At 43.4% G+C, this 14,283-nt stretch overlaps 1 long non-coding RNA gene across 1 annotated transcript in view; it reads right to left on the reverse strand.

The window, feature by feature from the left end:
- Window positions 1–3,429: 3,429 nt before the first annotated feature.
- Window positions 3,430–14,283, reverse strand: part of LOC144826283 (uncharacterized) — a 62,966-nt gene continuing 52,112 nt past the window's right edge. Inside the window, exon 3 of the long non-coding RNA XR_013609757.1 lies at window positions 3,430–3,612. This is a non-coding gene — a long non-coding RNA (uncharacterized LOC144826283). The remainder of the gene's footprint in view (window positions 3,613–14,283) is intronic.

The raw sequence follows: 14,283 nt of genomic DNA on the forward strand, positions 1-14,283 counted from the left end.
TCCCTCTCCCCAGGTGTTAGGCTTCTTAGGGTCTGCTCCAGAGTTTGGTACCATTGAAGGGGACACTGGGGCAGAGAATGTCGTGGTCCCAGACAGCTCTCTAAAGTCAAGGGAAGTGAAGGATCCAAAGCCGTCAACAACCTGCAGGAAGCTGTGGATACTGGCAGTGGTATAATGACCACACCAATGGCCACAACAAAAACCTTCGAGGAAAGGAAGAAAGTGAAAGGGGTGGACAATCCCCATAAGGACTACCTTCCATTCTCAAAAATTATAAAGCAATGCATAAGGACATTAATGCACAACTTATAGACACATCATCTAGGGACTCTCTGGCACTAGACTCTTTGGAAATCTTGTCTGGTGGTGACCCTGATCCAAGGGGACAGTTTGAATTAGAAAAAGGTCTGGCTGTGCCTCTTCATGATATAGCAATGTCAGGTACATCACCTTCTTGAGTACCTCAGGGGGCCTCCCATTGGAAAGCCAGGGCTAAAGAAATGGGCATGCAAAATCAGCAGGTAGTGGAGACGACAACTGGGCATCCCAGGGAGAGTGAAATAGAGAGCCAGTCCTCAATGGTTTCGATACATCAAATGCAGCAGTTTTTCGACACGATTCTAGTGGAAATACTTGACAAAATCGAGAGCATGGTACAACAAATACCAGAGCAAATCTAGGAATTGGAGCAAAGAGTATCAGATATTGTAGACCACTCTTTGGCTTTTGACTCTGATATTGCTTACCTTCAGAAAAAACTGCAGGCTTCACAATTGAAGATGGACGAAATGGAGAACTATGCTAGGCATTCGAATCTGCGCTTTACTGGGATACCGGAGGACAGTGAACGTGCCAATGGGCAGTCTAATCCCTTATCGTATATGGAAATCCTGATTAAAGAGCACATACTTGAGAACGCTCTGGAGGACCTTACTATAATGAGAGCGCATAGGATTCTTTCCCAGAAACTTTCAGAGCCTAAGTATCCAAGGACGATGATTGTGGAGTGGATTTAGTGGAGTGGTGTGGCTCACTGATTAGAGGCGGCAGACCCGGAAGCAGAAGTCGGCCCGGGACCAGGGTTCGATTCCCGATGCGGCAGGGTCGTGGCCCAGGGTCAGTGGACTCGATAATTCTCACCTCGGTGCCTACTCTAACCAGGTGTCGCACTCGGCAACTCTGGGCATTAGCTTGCCTAATCTCCACAACGGCCCCATCAACGCCGGGGATGCCTGGCTCCACCTTGGGGATTCCCAGCAGGGACCATCCCACAGGGAAAGCCAGGACGGGTTCCCCAGCGGTATACAGCGCCAGGACGCCGGCTGGCAACAGTGCGCTTTACAAGTATACACATTACATTACATTATATTGTGAATTTTTCTGACTTTCATATTAGAGAGGCTATTTTAAGTAAGGCAATACAAAAAAAGGATATTGTTCTATCCGACGGGTCCAGGGTGAGAGTGTTCTCTGATATGTCCGCGTTTGCAGCGTGTCGGTGGAGAGAATTTGTGGGGTTGATTGGATCATTTAAGAGTGCAGGTGCACAGGCCTCTTTTGTGCAACAGTCCAAACTGAAAGTCCTATGGAGAGGCCTGTTCCATCTTTGCTCTACTCTTGAAGAAGCTCAAGTAATATTACAAAACACACCCCAAGCAAGCAGAAAGTAGAACAAGCATTGGCATAGCCAATAGGTCTCGCCTTTGGGACCTTATAAGTATTTAGTTATGCAGCACAATATCCTTACTGCAACAAAATTAACTGTTGCATGGCTAAATACTTTATATGGCAAAATAGTTAACCCAGATTAAGTAGGAAGGTCCTACGGAGTACTAGAGAGAAGTGGGTTAATGGGAGTACCCAACTGTTAAAGGCCCACTGCGCAGCGACTTAGATGTGGATTGTATTCGAGTGACCATTATGACAGTCTGAAAAGCACTGGCCCGCAACAGAGTGATATCTCCTGGGCGGGTCCCTATCGGTGTCAGGGTTCACGCCATTTGCGCCTACCTAGCATTTAATAAACTACATTTTCCCAGAATGCATGCCAGTGAGGGGGGATTTAGGTGCTGGAGGCGCACAGGAAGTTGCGCGTAATCTGTCCCGTTCTGCTTTGCTCTCTCGGGCAAGAGAGAGGAAGGATCAGGAAGGCGTCGCTGGAGGGTCTTGTCTTTTGGGAGATTCATCTTCGAATCCTGTTCATTGTCACAAAGACAGTGAGTACTATTGTGCCTTATAAGGAGCGGAACACGGCAGTGGTCTCAAACGCGTATTGCCGTTTCCTTTTTTTGTATTGAAGACCCCGAGTCAATTCGGCTTACAGCGGAATACGCAGTTTTTGTCTAACCGCGTATTACCATTGTGGTTCGTTTTTAGCAAGTGTTTGCTTTCCTTAATGTCTTCCGAATACGGTGGTGGTCGCAACCGCGTATTACAGTGCTCGTGCAGTTCTTTTTTTTCATTTAATTTCTACAACGGAATGCAGCAGTGTTCACAACCGCGTATTGCCATTGCAAGCGGGATGCTTTTCCTTTTTTCTGTTCTCAAACATTGAAAACATGACTTCATTACTTTATTGGGGAATACAGTGGAGACAATCCTAATAGGATTACGAGTAACTTGGAAAGTACTTTGCCTCTGCAAGATCTTTTTGGACACATAGCGGGTAAATACGGAGGTGAAGGCAACCCTGTATTTATACCTTACTGTTGGTGCTACTTATCCTCTTAGTGGAGAGGAGTTGTCTTATGACTACACATTTATCTTTGGATCTAACTTCTGAGGTGCTCTATCATACTTTATATATTCTAAGGCAATTGTGATCGTTATAACACTGTATTGGGTAGGTAGTATTTATGTTTTGTCACCTACAATCTGAGTAAAGGGAGTGAATGTGTGGAAGCTAATGCTTTTGATACTTTCCTTTCAGGAACAACGTTTACAATGCGTAGAGAGGCCCACATACAGCATCATCAGTTGTAGTTCTATCTAGGTATATGAATGCTGTGTTTCTAGCAAGAATTATATGAGAGTAGCCTACATTCTTGTGTTAACCCAGGTTCTTTGTTGTTTCAGGTTCTATTCCCAAGCTATCCCTTCCCTTTCCTTTCCCTCACCAGATTATTCGAAAGCCCTGTGGATATATCCATTTCAGGGACTTCGTAATATCAGGAGGTGGACCATTTATTCTGCTGCGACTGAATCCTGTGGAGCTGGGCCTGACAATCGGACCTTTTATGCCTCCCCAAACAGGCCACAAGTAAACACTCAAATCCCGGATAAGTATCCAGGAACTCAGAGTTCACTACTGGAACGTCACTTCATCCAAAGTGTACATAGGGTATTGAGAAATACTTTAAATAAGTTGTGATGCCAATCTTAGAGCATATAATCAATGAATCATATGACCTGCTCCAAAAGGTATCGAAAATGCTTTTAATAACATGAAGAAAAATTATCCTAAGTCAGAAACTGCTTTTTAATCAGTCCATAACAGAATTTCTTCAATCAGAAGCGCAGTGTAGCTTGACTCAGCAAAAGCATTCCGGTGACGGATACGTTTTCCCTGTCCCAATGCATTTCGGGCGGAACACTGCCCTTCATCAGGGGAATCTAGAACATCAATAATTAACATGAATATAATGAATGTAAACAATCATACACAAAGATATATACAACATATTACGTTAAATGGAGCTCATGCAGACAAGCGATAGTGCTCGAAATCAGTGTTATGACCATATAAAAAATGCTACCGAAAGAGCTTAAAAGAAAATAGCGTGAAGGGAAAATAACGTGCATTCTTAGAGTTGAGGTAAGCTCAGGTGAATACACGGATGCAGTGCAAAAGAAAACAAATGCGAGACCTAAAAACATGGGGTGGTCTAGTCTGTTGTGGGATAGAGTACAGCTATATGAATTTGAAGTATAGTTCAATATATTAAGTCTGGTTTATGTATGATCTCGTGTAAATCTTAGTAGGTTTAATTCCTTGCACTTTGTACTTTGTATACTGTGTTCACTTTCACTTTGCACTTACTTCCCCTTTTTGCAACATTTATTAGTATCTTCTTATGCTGTAATAGGAAAAGATGGCATTATTCTCTTTTTATGGTCAATAGGTAGTTTAAGCAGGATTGAATACCAGGTTTTTGAAATAAGGTTTTGCACTTGCATGTTGCACCTTTTTTTTAACGAGAGTCTGTGCATAAGAGGGTTATTTAAGGCTCTGTGAATTTGGGACAAGGTTTTTAAAAATCTGCTCTATGAAACACAATTTTGCCAGATTTTTCTTAAAGTGGGTTCCCAGCTCATTTATTCAACAAATTCCAGACTCAATTTATAGATTAAGGTACAGATGGCTATTTCTGGTCGGTATAGGCACAAGAAGCACAAGCTATTTTTTTCCTTTATACTGCTAGCACTTTACGGAGGGGCTCTTTTTTTCTAGGGCTTCTAAAAGATGAGGGCTAAGTAGCATGGAGGGGGAGAGTGCATAGACGTGTGGTTAGGTGACAGGGCAAGGTGCCCTTGATTGTTGGGACGGTTTTGAAAGGGAGTCAAGGGCCACTCCCTTCTTCAGGTGGGTTTGGAGTGGTGAGAGATGAGGGGTGTGAGAGGTTGTTGGGTGAAGCATCAAAAAAAGGGCAGGAAAACAGAAGGTCAGAAATGGTTAAAATACAAGATTGGAGGAAGAGCAGGGGACAAGGGGCTAGGTGCAGTTTACATGGTAGCAAGGGGTTTGAGTCAACTCCAACAAGCACAGCTATATGAAAGGGGGTGTTCCAATGGGAAGACTGCACCAAGTATTCATGTAGTGAGTAACTGTGCTATGCTTAATCTTGAAGTATGTCTCAATCATTAAAGATAATTTTGTGCAATGTAAATGGCCTTCTAAATGTTTGTAAAAAGGGGCAGTGTTAAAATGGTTGGGCTCATTCTCCGCTTAGGTAATTTTTTGCAGGAAACACATTTTGAGTCTAATACCCCCACTTTATCACTCCCCAGGAAGTATTCCCTAGCCTATTTTGCCTCAGCCAATAGGGAAGCACAGGTTGGGTATTTTATTCTCATCTTGACTGGATTGGGAGGTGAGAGAAGTGATCTGGAATGATGAAGCAAGGTGGATTTGAATGGAGGTTTTAATCAATGGGGTTTGTCTCATTTTTTAAAACTTTTATAGACCACTTTTTGATGATATCAAAGCCTTAAAACACATATATGATATGATATGTTAATACATGCCCGCGGCCCTATAGTTGTCGGGGGGATTTTAACTTCATACACGATTTAGGTCTAGACACCTCACATAAGGCTAGACAACAACTTAAACCAAAGGCTGAGAAATTATTAAACATTATGAAAGAAGATTATGCCTTAATTGATCCTGAGGGGGTAGATCACTTAGGTTCTACACAGTTTACATGTTTAAAGCAGCTTCACAACTTGACTTTTTCCTGATAAGTAAGCAATTTGTAAGAGGAGAGGCTGAACTTTTTGCTGACTCTTTTTCAGACCATTCAATAGATTCCTTGGTGATACGCTTATATAGCGATACAAAAGGGTCAGACTGATTTGCATATAGCCATGTCTGAACTGGGGTGGCAGAGTGGGCTAAAGAACGGTGATGGATAAACCCAGATCTTTTGACTGGGTGTGAGTGTTTGATTGATTCAGATGCTCCGTCCATCACCACCCCCTTTTGTACTGCTTTTGGCCGCCATAAGTGTGGCAGGGTATGCTCAGACGTGAGTCCCTTGCTCACTTTGCCACTGGATTCAAGCAAGCCGGGCTGAAGATGGCTGGAATGCCAGAAACCGGTCCTCGGAAGCTTATTTCCGGTCCAGGGAAGGCAGTTCGGGCTGGACTGTTCACATGAGGCACAGGGTCAGACTGATTTGCATATAGCCATGTCTGAACTGGGGTGGCAGAGTGGGCTAAAGAACGGTGATGGATTAAACCCAGATCTTTTGACTGGGTGTGAGTGTTTGATTGATTCAGATGCTCCGTCCATCACCACCCCCTTTTGTACTGCTTTTGGCCGCCATAAGTGTGGCAGGGTATGCTCAGACGTAAGTCCCTTGCTCACTTTGCCACTGGATTCAAGCAAGCCGGGCTGAAGACGGCTGGAATGCCAGAAACCGGTCCTCGGAAGCTTGTTTCCGGTCCAGGGAAGGCATGGCTTGGCAGTTCGGGCTGGACTGTTCCCATGAGGCACAGGGTCAGACTGATTTGCATATAGCCATGTCTGAACTGGGGTGGCAGAGTGGGCTAAAGAACGGTGATGGATTAAACCCAGATCTTTTGACTGGGTGTGAGTGTTTGATTGATTCAGATGCTCCGTCCATCACCACCCCCTTTTGATACGCTTATATAGCCCCTGTCAGGACTGGCCAATCTTGGTCCAGAACTGCACTGTTTCGTCCCTGCTTTGGATTGAAGCATAAGTGGTTTTCCAGGTGCTCAACTGTTAGGCGGCATCGATACCTTTCACGGAGACTTTAGCTGTTGTAGTGCGAGCAGTTCAATATTGCTTCAAGGCGGAATTTTCAAGATGGCGGCACAAGTCGTCGTTTGTTGGTTGAGCGTTCTAGTGCTCAGATAAGGAGAAGTGTTGCTATAACGGTGCTCGAGCTCATGCGCTCAGCGTACTTCAACTGTCATATTCCTGAGGAGAAGAAGGGTTTGGGCTCCTGCGCATGATTAGTGACAAAAACTACATTGGGGGGAGTAGCATTTCCTCCCGCACTGCTCCACCTGACATTTCCTTTTTATCCTTCTTCAACATCAGCAGAGAGATTTCTAGAGTCTCTCATATTCAGGTATTTTTTTATGCTCATTTGAGACTCTTGCTCTGAGAGGGATCAAGTTTGCCCCATATAGATTTCTTTTGGACAAGGAAAGAAGATGACAAGAAATAACAAGTAATTCCAAGAGGCTTTATTGATTTTATTTTTGAAAGTAGCGACACATATTCCTCTCTAGTTCTTTATGGCAGTCGCTTCAAGAGACATTTCTAAATCTGTATACTACTACTTCTTTCAGAGAATACACTTGAATTTGGAATCAGCCAATTACTTGCTAGAGTCCTTCATTGAACAGCGCATCAATTTGCTGAAAAAGGAACATTTATTTATCTGAACTACACTTGTGCTCAGTCAAATTCTTAGTAGATATTGATATATATATACATATATATATATATATACATATATATTACCTACTGGCGGTCGCCAGTAGGTATATATAGTTAGGATTTTTTCCCTATGGGATTTTTGAAAATTCTATGTCTAATAACTTTGGCGTTTGTGGACGGAATTGGCTGAAATTTTCAGGAAAATGGCACATTTTGTTTCTGAGCAGCCCATGAAAATTTGGGGGGGGTTCGTCAAGGGGGGGCCGAGAAAAAAGGGGGGTCCCAAAACGTGTTTTTAACATTGAGTTTTCCATAGGGCGGTTGGCCTCACTTTTAGCCCGAACGGCTGAATGGATTTGCACGAAACTTGGCAAAATTGTAGGGACTGGTAGCCCGATGTGCCTTTTGTAGGTCTCAATATATGTGCTTCAGTGGATTTTGAGAAATTAACGTTCAAAAAAAGATATATATCTGTAACAGCGGACCGGGCAGCGCTCCAGTTCGCGTACTTTTCGCGCAACGGAGCTTTGTGAAGCGAAGCTGATTGGTTCTCCGGCGTCTGTAAACATTCCAAAAAAAAAAATAATAATAATAATCGAACGGCTGAATGGATTTGCACGAAACTTGGCAAAATATTAGGGACTGGTAGCCCGATGTGCCTTTGCTAGGTCTCAATATATGTGCTCCAGTGGATTTTGAGAAATTAACGTTCAAAAAAAGATATATATCTGTAACAGCGCTCCGCTTCGCGTACTTTTCGCGTTACGGAGCTTTGCGAAGCTGATTGGTTCTCCGGCGTCTGTCAACATTCCAAACAGTCCGTAGCGGCCGCCATCTTGTCTCTCGGTAGGATTGAGAGACAAGAGGAGGCCAAAGCGAAGGGGGAAATGACCATAAGGGGGCATAGTAGATCCTTCCTGACCTCTTAGGTTTGATGTACCATTTTGCCAAGTTTGGTGTAATTCCGTTCAGCCATTCAGGCTGTAGACGTATGTAAATGTCCTATGGAAAATTGCATGGGGAAAACACATTTGAAAGTGTTGAAATTTAGAACCAATTAAAATGTTACTTTGGTTTTGTATTTGTGTGTGATGAAAGTTAATTGGTTATGTATATATGTCAAATGAGAGGAAACCACAGCCATTTTGTGATACTACTGTCTGAGGTACATTTGTGAGGAATTTTTGGTGGTGAATTTCTGGTGTTTGATTTACACAGTACTAACACTTCTCCTACTTTTAAAAAGGTGAGTTGTTAATTTGTAAGGGGAACTATGTTGTACACTTGAAGATAATTTGAAAAATGTTTTCTGTTATTTATTTGCAGTCCTTCTGTTATACTAAATACTTGATAAAGTTAGTTTTATATTATGTATTACTAAAAACGATAAATGAAAGTGATTATTTTTTTCTGCAATTTACAGCAAGCAATTTCAAAATAAAATGGCTCACAATGAAGAGACCGTGGCAATTTCTTTTGAATTGTCCACTACATTGATTGAAATTGAGAGCACCAATAATGAAATATTGTCACAAGGAGGAGATGACTTGTATGATTCCATTAGATTGATTGAAATGGACAGCACCAATAATGAAATATTGTCACAAGGAGATGACTTGAATGATTCCACTACATTGATTGAAATTGAGAGCACCAATAATGAAATATTGTCACAAGGAGGAGATGACTTGTATGACTTGTATGATTCCATTAGATTGATTGAAATGGACAGCACCAATAATGAAATATTGTCACAAGGAGGAGATGACTTGAATGATTCCACTACATTGATTGAAATTGAGAGCACCAATAATGAAATATTGTCACGAGGAGATGACTTGAATGATTCCACTACATTGATTGAAATTGACAGCACCAATAATGAAATATTGTCACAAGGAGGAGATGACTTGAATGATTTTTTTGATCAATCTGTTGATGGCGAATTTATCGAATGTTTGGAGACCATAGAGTTACAAGAATCATCATTGCAGACTTATAATGAGGAAATTGCTGATGAGGACATGTTACTAGTTCTTTCAAATTTAGAAAATTCTGAAGAATAAATTTATATTTAGAAATCAAAAATTGTTTGAGACATTATTCATTTTTATTTTTAATTTATGAGGTTGTAGCGAAGTGATTGTAGTATAAAATGAGACTTATAGTATAGAGTGCAACATTTTTATGTTACATGGTAAGTTTACTCATATTTACTTCCCTTCTGCCACTATATTATCTCCAATGTGTATTTGACATCTCTTCTTCATCTCCGGCCTCCTTTCTCTCACTGTGTGTCTCCGATGCATCTTATCGCTGCTATTTTGTGTAATTACAGAAGAGAGTAAAATAAAATAGTTCGGAACGTGAAAAGGGAGCAAAGTAGAGTACCCCTCACCCCCTAGGCCTTTTTAGGCGGTCCCAAAAGGATCAGTTTCTGCTTTCCTGAGAGATTATGGTATGAGTTCCATATACCACAATAATTTGCATTACAACATGCAAGATATCTATCTCCTATTACCAACTTTTGGAGATATTCGCGCTAAGCGCGATTATCTCCAAAAGCTAACACCTGCCCTGAGCAGTTGTTAGCCATGTTATCCAATGGGAGGTGGATAACATGGCTAAGAGCATTAGCTCGGTAATGCATGAATATCGCTGACTTTTTAGCGATATTCATGCATTGCGGCCGTTTATTATCGCATTTGCGATAAACCTTGATAATAGCAAGGTTTATCTTCGATAATTTCTGACGATGCTTAGCGGTAAAAAGTTCGTTGGTAAGCATCGTTAGCGATAAATATCGCTTAACTTTGGTAATATGCACCAACGTCTGTTAACGTTCGATTCGAAGGAAATGAGGAAGTGTTGAAAAACATTGTCTGCGCCATCTTGCCTTTTTTGAAATGCCACACTTTTGTCGTGCACGGCAGCCATTTTAGATGCCTTGACCAGACCCACTCTCTGCACGCTGTCGATTCGTAGCATGGCTCCCCACCCTCGCAAGCATCTTCCCCAGGCACTGGTCACCCCCGCTCTCGGTCTTATGCATCGGCAATAAACCTCCCCCCATCTGCGCTGCTCTTCCCTGAAAATCACACTCTGTGCCCGCCCGACACCTCCCTTTCGCCCTATTCACTACCGCACCCTCTGACACTCCTCTTCCTCTGTGTCCGATTGTCCAGGCTATCACCTAGCCCTGCAGATGTAGTTTATGGCCCCAGCTGTAAAGAATCACCCCTCTTCAAAGGAGTTATAGTAGATCAAGGCCCACACCCGATGAGATCCGTCACACCACACGTGTTCCTACTATCTGAAAACCATCCTGTATTGTGATTGGGGAGGGGACCGAGCCTGAAGCGGAAGATTCCAGGAATGACTCTTTGTACATCAAAGTTTTTACAATTATGTGTCACATTAAAAATATATAGCACTCCAACAAAGTAGTAGGAATATAAAACTTTAATAACATATAAATATATACAACAAAACAAAAACAGTAAAAACATTTAAACAACGAAGAGACCGTGGCAATTTCTTTTGAATTCCTGATGAGGACATGTTACTAGTTCTTTCAAATTATGAAAATTCAGAAGATGTTGCCTGGGGGTGGGTCGTCAGTAGCAGTCTGTTGTGCGAATAGTTCCAAGGCAGCAGAACGCGCTGAAATCTAGATGGCACGAAAGTGATGTCTAGTAAGTTGCCGCCCAGCAAATAACGGCGTGGGGCGCCGCGGGGGTGAGTGAGTCCAGTAGGCACCACAGCTATTCTTACCGGCATTGCAGAATTACTGCTGGGGACAATGCCTGTGCTGTAGCAGGGTCACAGCAGAAACAAAAAGGATTCTGTTGAAGATGTTGTTGGTTTTCAATTTGAAAACAGTTCTGGTGTCAACTGCTATGCTAATGTAGTGGTTAATGTTTTGTTTTCTCTAGAAAATGTAAAAGAGGGGGAGGCAGTCCAAAGTTCCGTTAAAAGGGCAAAGGAAAGGATCGGTGGTTTGAACTGTCAGTCAAAAAGGGGAGGGGGTGCAACAATTTTCCTACCGGGTCACACTGTGCTTTCACCGGAACTGAGGTCTGCAGGATTCTAGTAATTCAAAGTGAGGCTGGCACCAGCATGGGAGCGCCGACGTCCCGCGGATACAGTTTCGTCACTCCACGGGCGATCATGGCAGTCATTCCCCATCGGGGGTCGGAGACTCCCGCGGCTCCTCTAGAATCTTCAAGGTCGTGGAGGACTACGGTGGTGGAGTCAACCAGTGACCGGGCCATTTCTTTATGCTGGGCCCGCTCTTGCCAGGTCGACCGCCATTTTGAGAGTTCGGTAGCTACTGGCGATCGCGGGGTCAAATGAGCGGACGGGCTCCACCCTGCCGGGCGAGACGTTGCAGCATGGCCACAGTGGAAGAACCCTTTTCCGGGCGCCTGGAGCGCTGAGGGTGCAGCTGGGAAGCCTCCACCTGGGGAGGCGGGAGAGGCCTGTTCGCACCGTCTCTCCCTCCCAGTGCACCCCACGGCGTCTCGCTTGAGATTTGTTATGGCCGGACCAGGCGATGAGGACGAGGGGGGGGGGTTGGAGGCATGTGCAAGACATCCCCCCCAGTGTTGTCGCAGCCATTATTCAAGAAAGAAGAAGTGTCCCGTCCGTCTTCGGGCCGGGCTTCCGGTAGATGTCGGCCGGACGCCCCTGGCTCTGGCCCCATGAACGGGTTTCTTGGTTTATCGGCTGCAGCCGGATCCCGTCGGCCTCGGCCCCCCGACCGTTGGTGGCCGGACCGGAAGAGCATGTGGCGGGACTACCTGAAACTGTCAAGGGCCACCGCGGCCGGACTGGGAGAGAGAGGGGAGGGTCGAGGAGATATTCCCCCCCCTGCAACTCTTCAGCGTTGTAAAGGCAATCCCCTGGCCGGGTCCCGCTGGCCTCGGCCTCTCCTCCGGCTACACCCTACGTTAGGATCTCCTGGCCGAGGCGTGGCAGCAGGACCCGCCTTATATGGGCTGCTCCCGGCTGGGCGTAGCCGCAACCCTGCCCCACCTTGGAAGTTTCCAGAGTGGGGGCGGATGTTCTACTGACTTGCATTTTCCCTAGTCTATCGATTTTTTTGGCGTGGCAGGCGGTGGGACAGCGAGGGGTGATTTGGTTTCTCTTACTGTTTTTCTGGTCTCTCACCACTGGCATATTTTAACGTTTTCTTGTTTCTAGGACATTAATAGGTTTTATCATTACGTTATGTTATCGTTTCTTTGTTCGTTGTTTAATAAAAGTTCATGTTCATCAGTGGCCTACTGATTTTCGTTTTCCTATTCTTTTCTTTCCAGGTTGTTTCATGCTAAAGTTTCTGTTAACAGGATACAGTGATCACTTCGTTATTATTGCATATGTCCTTTTCACTAGGGGTACTCTCTGGTCGGGCCAGATGACGTATCTCTAGTAAATGGTCCGGGTGAAACAGGTGCATCAATCAGTGGGGAGTAGATAGGCATGACAGATTACAACGGGGGAGAAAGGTCCGCATTACGTACCCTTTCACTATTTGCAAAGATTTTCCTACGTATATTTGCAAACAGGGAATACCTCCAAAAAGAACCAATTCCCAAACAGTCAATGTTTGGGGAAACAATCAATCAATGAGGAACGAAATAGGCACGACGTGTTAAAGGTTTGCGTTACCTACCCTTAACTATCTGCAAAGGGAGAGAGAATATTCCTATTCTTCCTCGTTTGCAGGCAGAGAAGATTCTTAAGAGAATCAACTTCGAACAATTCAATGCTCGATTCAAACAATCAACAAGGGGTACTGTGAACACAAATGAACGCCGCTTATGTACATACACATTGGTATTATCAACAGGTTGTTCCTAATGTTTCTATTTTAGGGAGGTCAAAAAGAGATCCCATTAGTGGCCTACTGATTTTGCTCGATTCCTTTTGTTTTTTTACACGATTTTTCGCTATCTGCAAAGACTAAACAGAGTATTGCGACTCTGTGCTTGTTTGTAAATAGAGAATGAACCAAAGAGAACAATCAATCAAATGGAGAGAGAAGCAGGCACGACGGATTACAACGGGGGCAACGGGGGCAAAGGCCTGCGTTAACTACCCTTCACTATCTGCAAAGAGAGAGTACTCCTAATAGAAATGAGGGGTGGGGGGCAGCATTCAAAGCAGATCAATGTGCATAAACACGAAAATGTTTTTACTTACCACGTACTTGACATTCGACAGCTTATGATATTTGCTATTAAAAAACCATTGAAATTCACTGAAAAAACCATAGGTTATAGACCATATATAGTTAGGAATTAGCATTTAAAAAACCTTATTTTACTCACATAAAACCATTGAAATTCCATATATAGTTAGTTGCACTAACTATATATCGCGCACCCGCAATCCACTGCTGATCATGTCACATATTACATCATTCATGACATGGTCAGTGACATCACTGATGACATCACTGATGACATCTCAAATGACATCACTGATGACATCACTGATGACATCTCATTTGACATCATTCTTGTGCTAATACGATAAACCTCTTCAGACTCTAATATAACCTTAGATACACTCAGTGTATACAGACACTCACACACTGCCACTCATCCATGGAGTTACTCACACACCCAGTCAGTCATGCAAAGAAACAATCTCACCTCCATTTCTTCAACTATACAGTTAAACACACCTTACTTATTGAAACATATACTAACACATATTTACTCTCTTATACAATCCCTGATACAAGTTCACAATGATCGATACAACCACTCACTCATTCAGTGGCTCTCATGCACAGTTATTTATATATGCCAACTCTCACATGTACTGTGTTTAACATATGTACTTACTATGACATGTAGCATTGAGATATCCATTCACTCATCAATACACTCATGCACACAGTCAACTGCCCATGTAGCTGTTTCCACATGCAGTCTTGAACTCATACACCTAGTGAATAAACTGCTCACACATCTATGCATAGAGTCACACACCTTCCAGCCACCCCCACACAAACTCAATCTCCCATAGAAATACTTGGGCAACCAATTAATAACACATATAGCCTCTCGTATAGCTAATGATCAACACATGCAGCAGTTTACATCACAACAGACATAATGATGCACAAATTAAGA

This window comes from Lissotriton helveticus, chromosome 3_2 (genome assembly GCF_964261635.1).
Source record: "Lissotriton helveticus chromosome 3_2, aLisHel1.1, whole genome shotgun sequence".
NCBI lineage: Eukaryota > Metazoa > Chordata > Amphibia > Caudata > Salamandridae > Lissotriton > Lissotriton helveticus.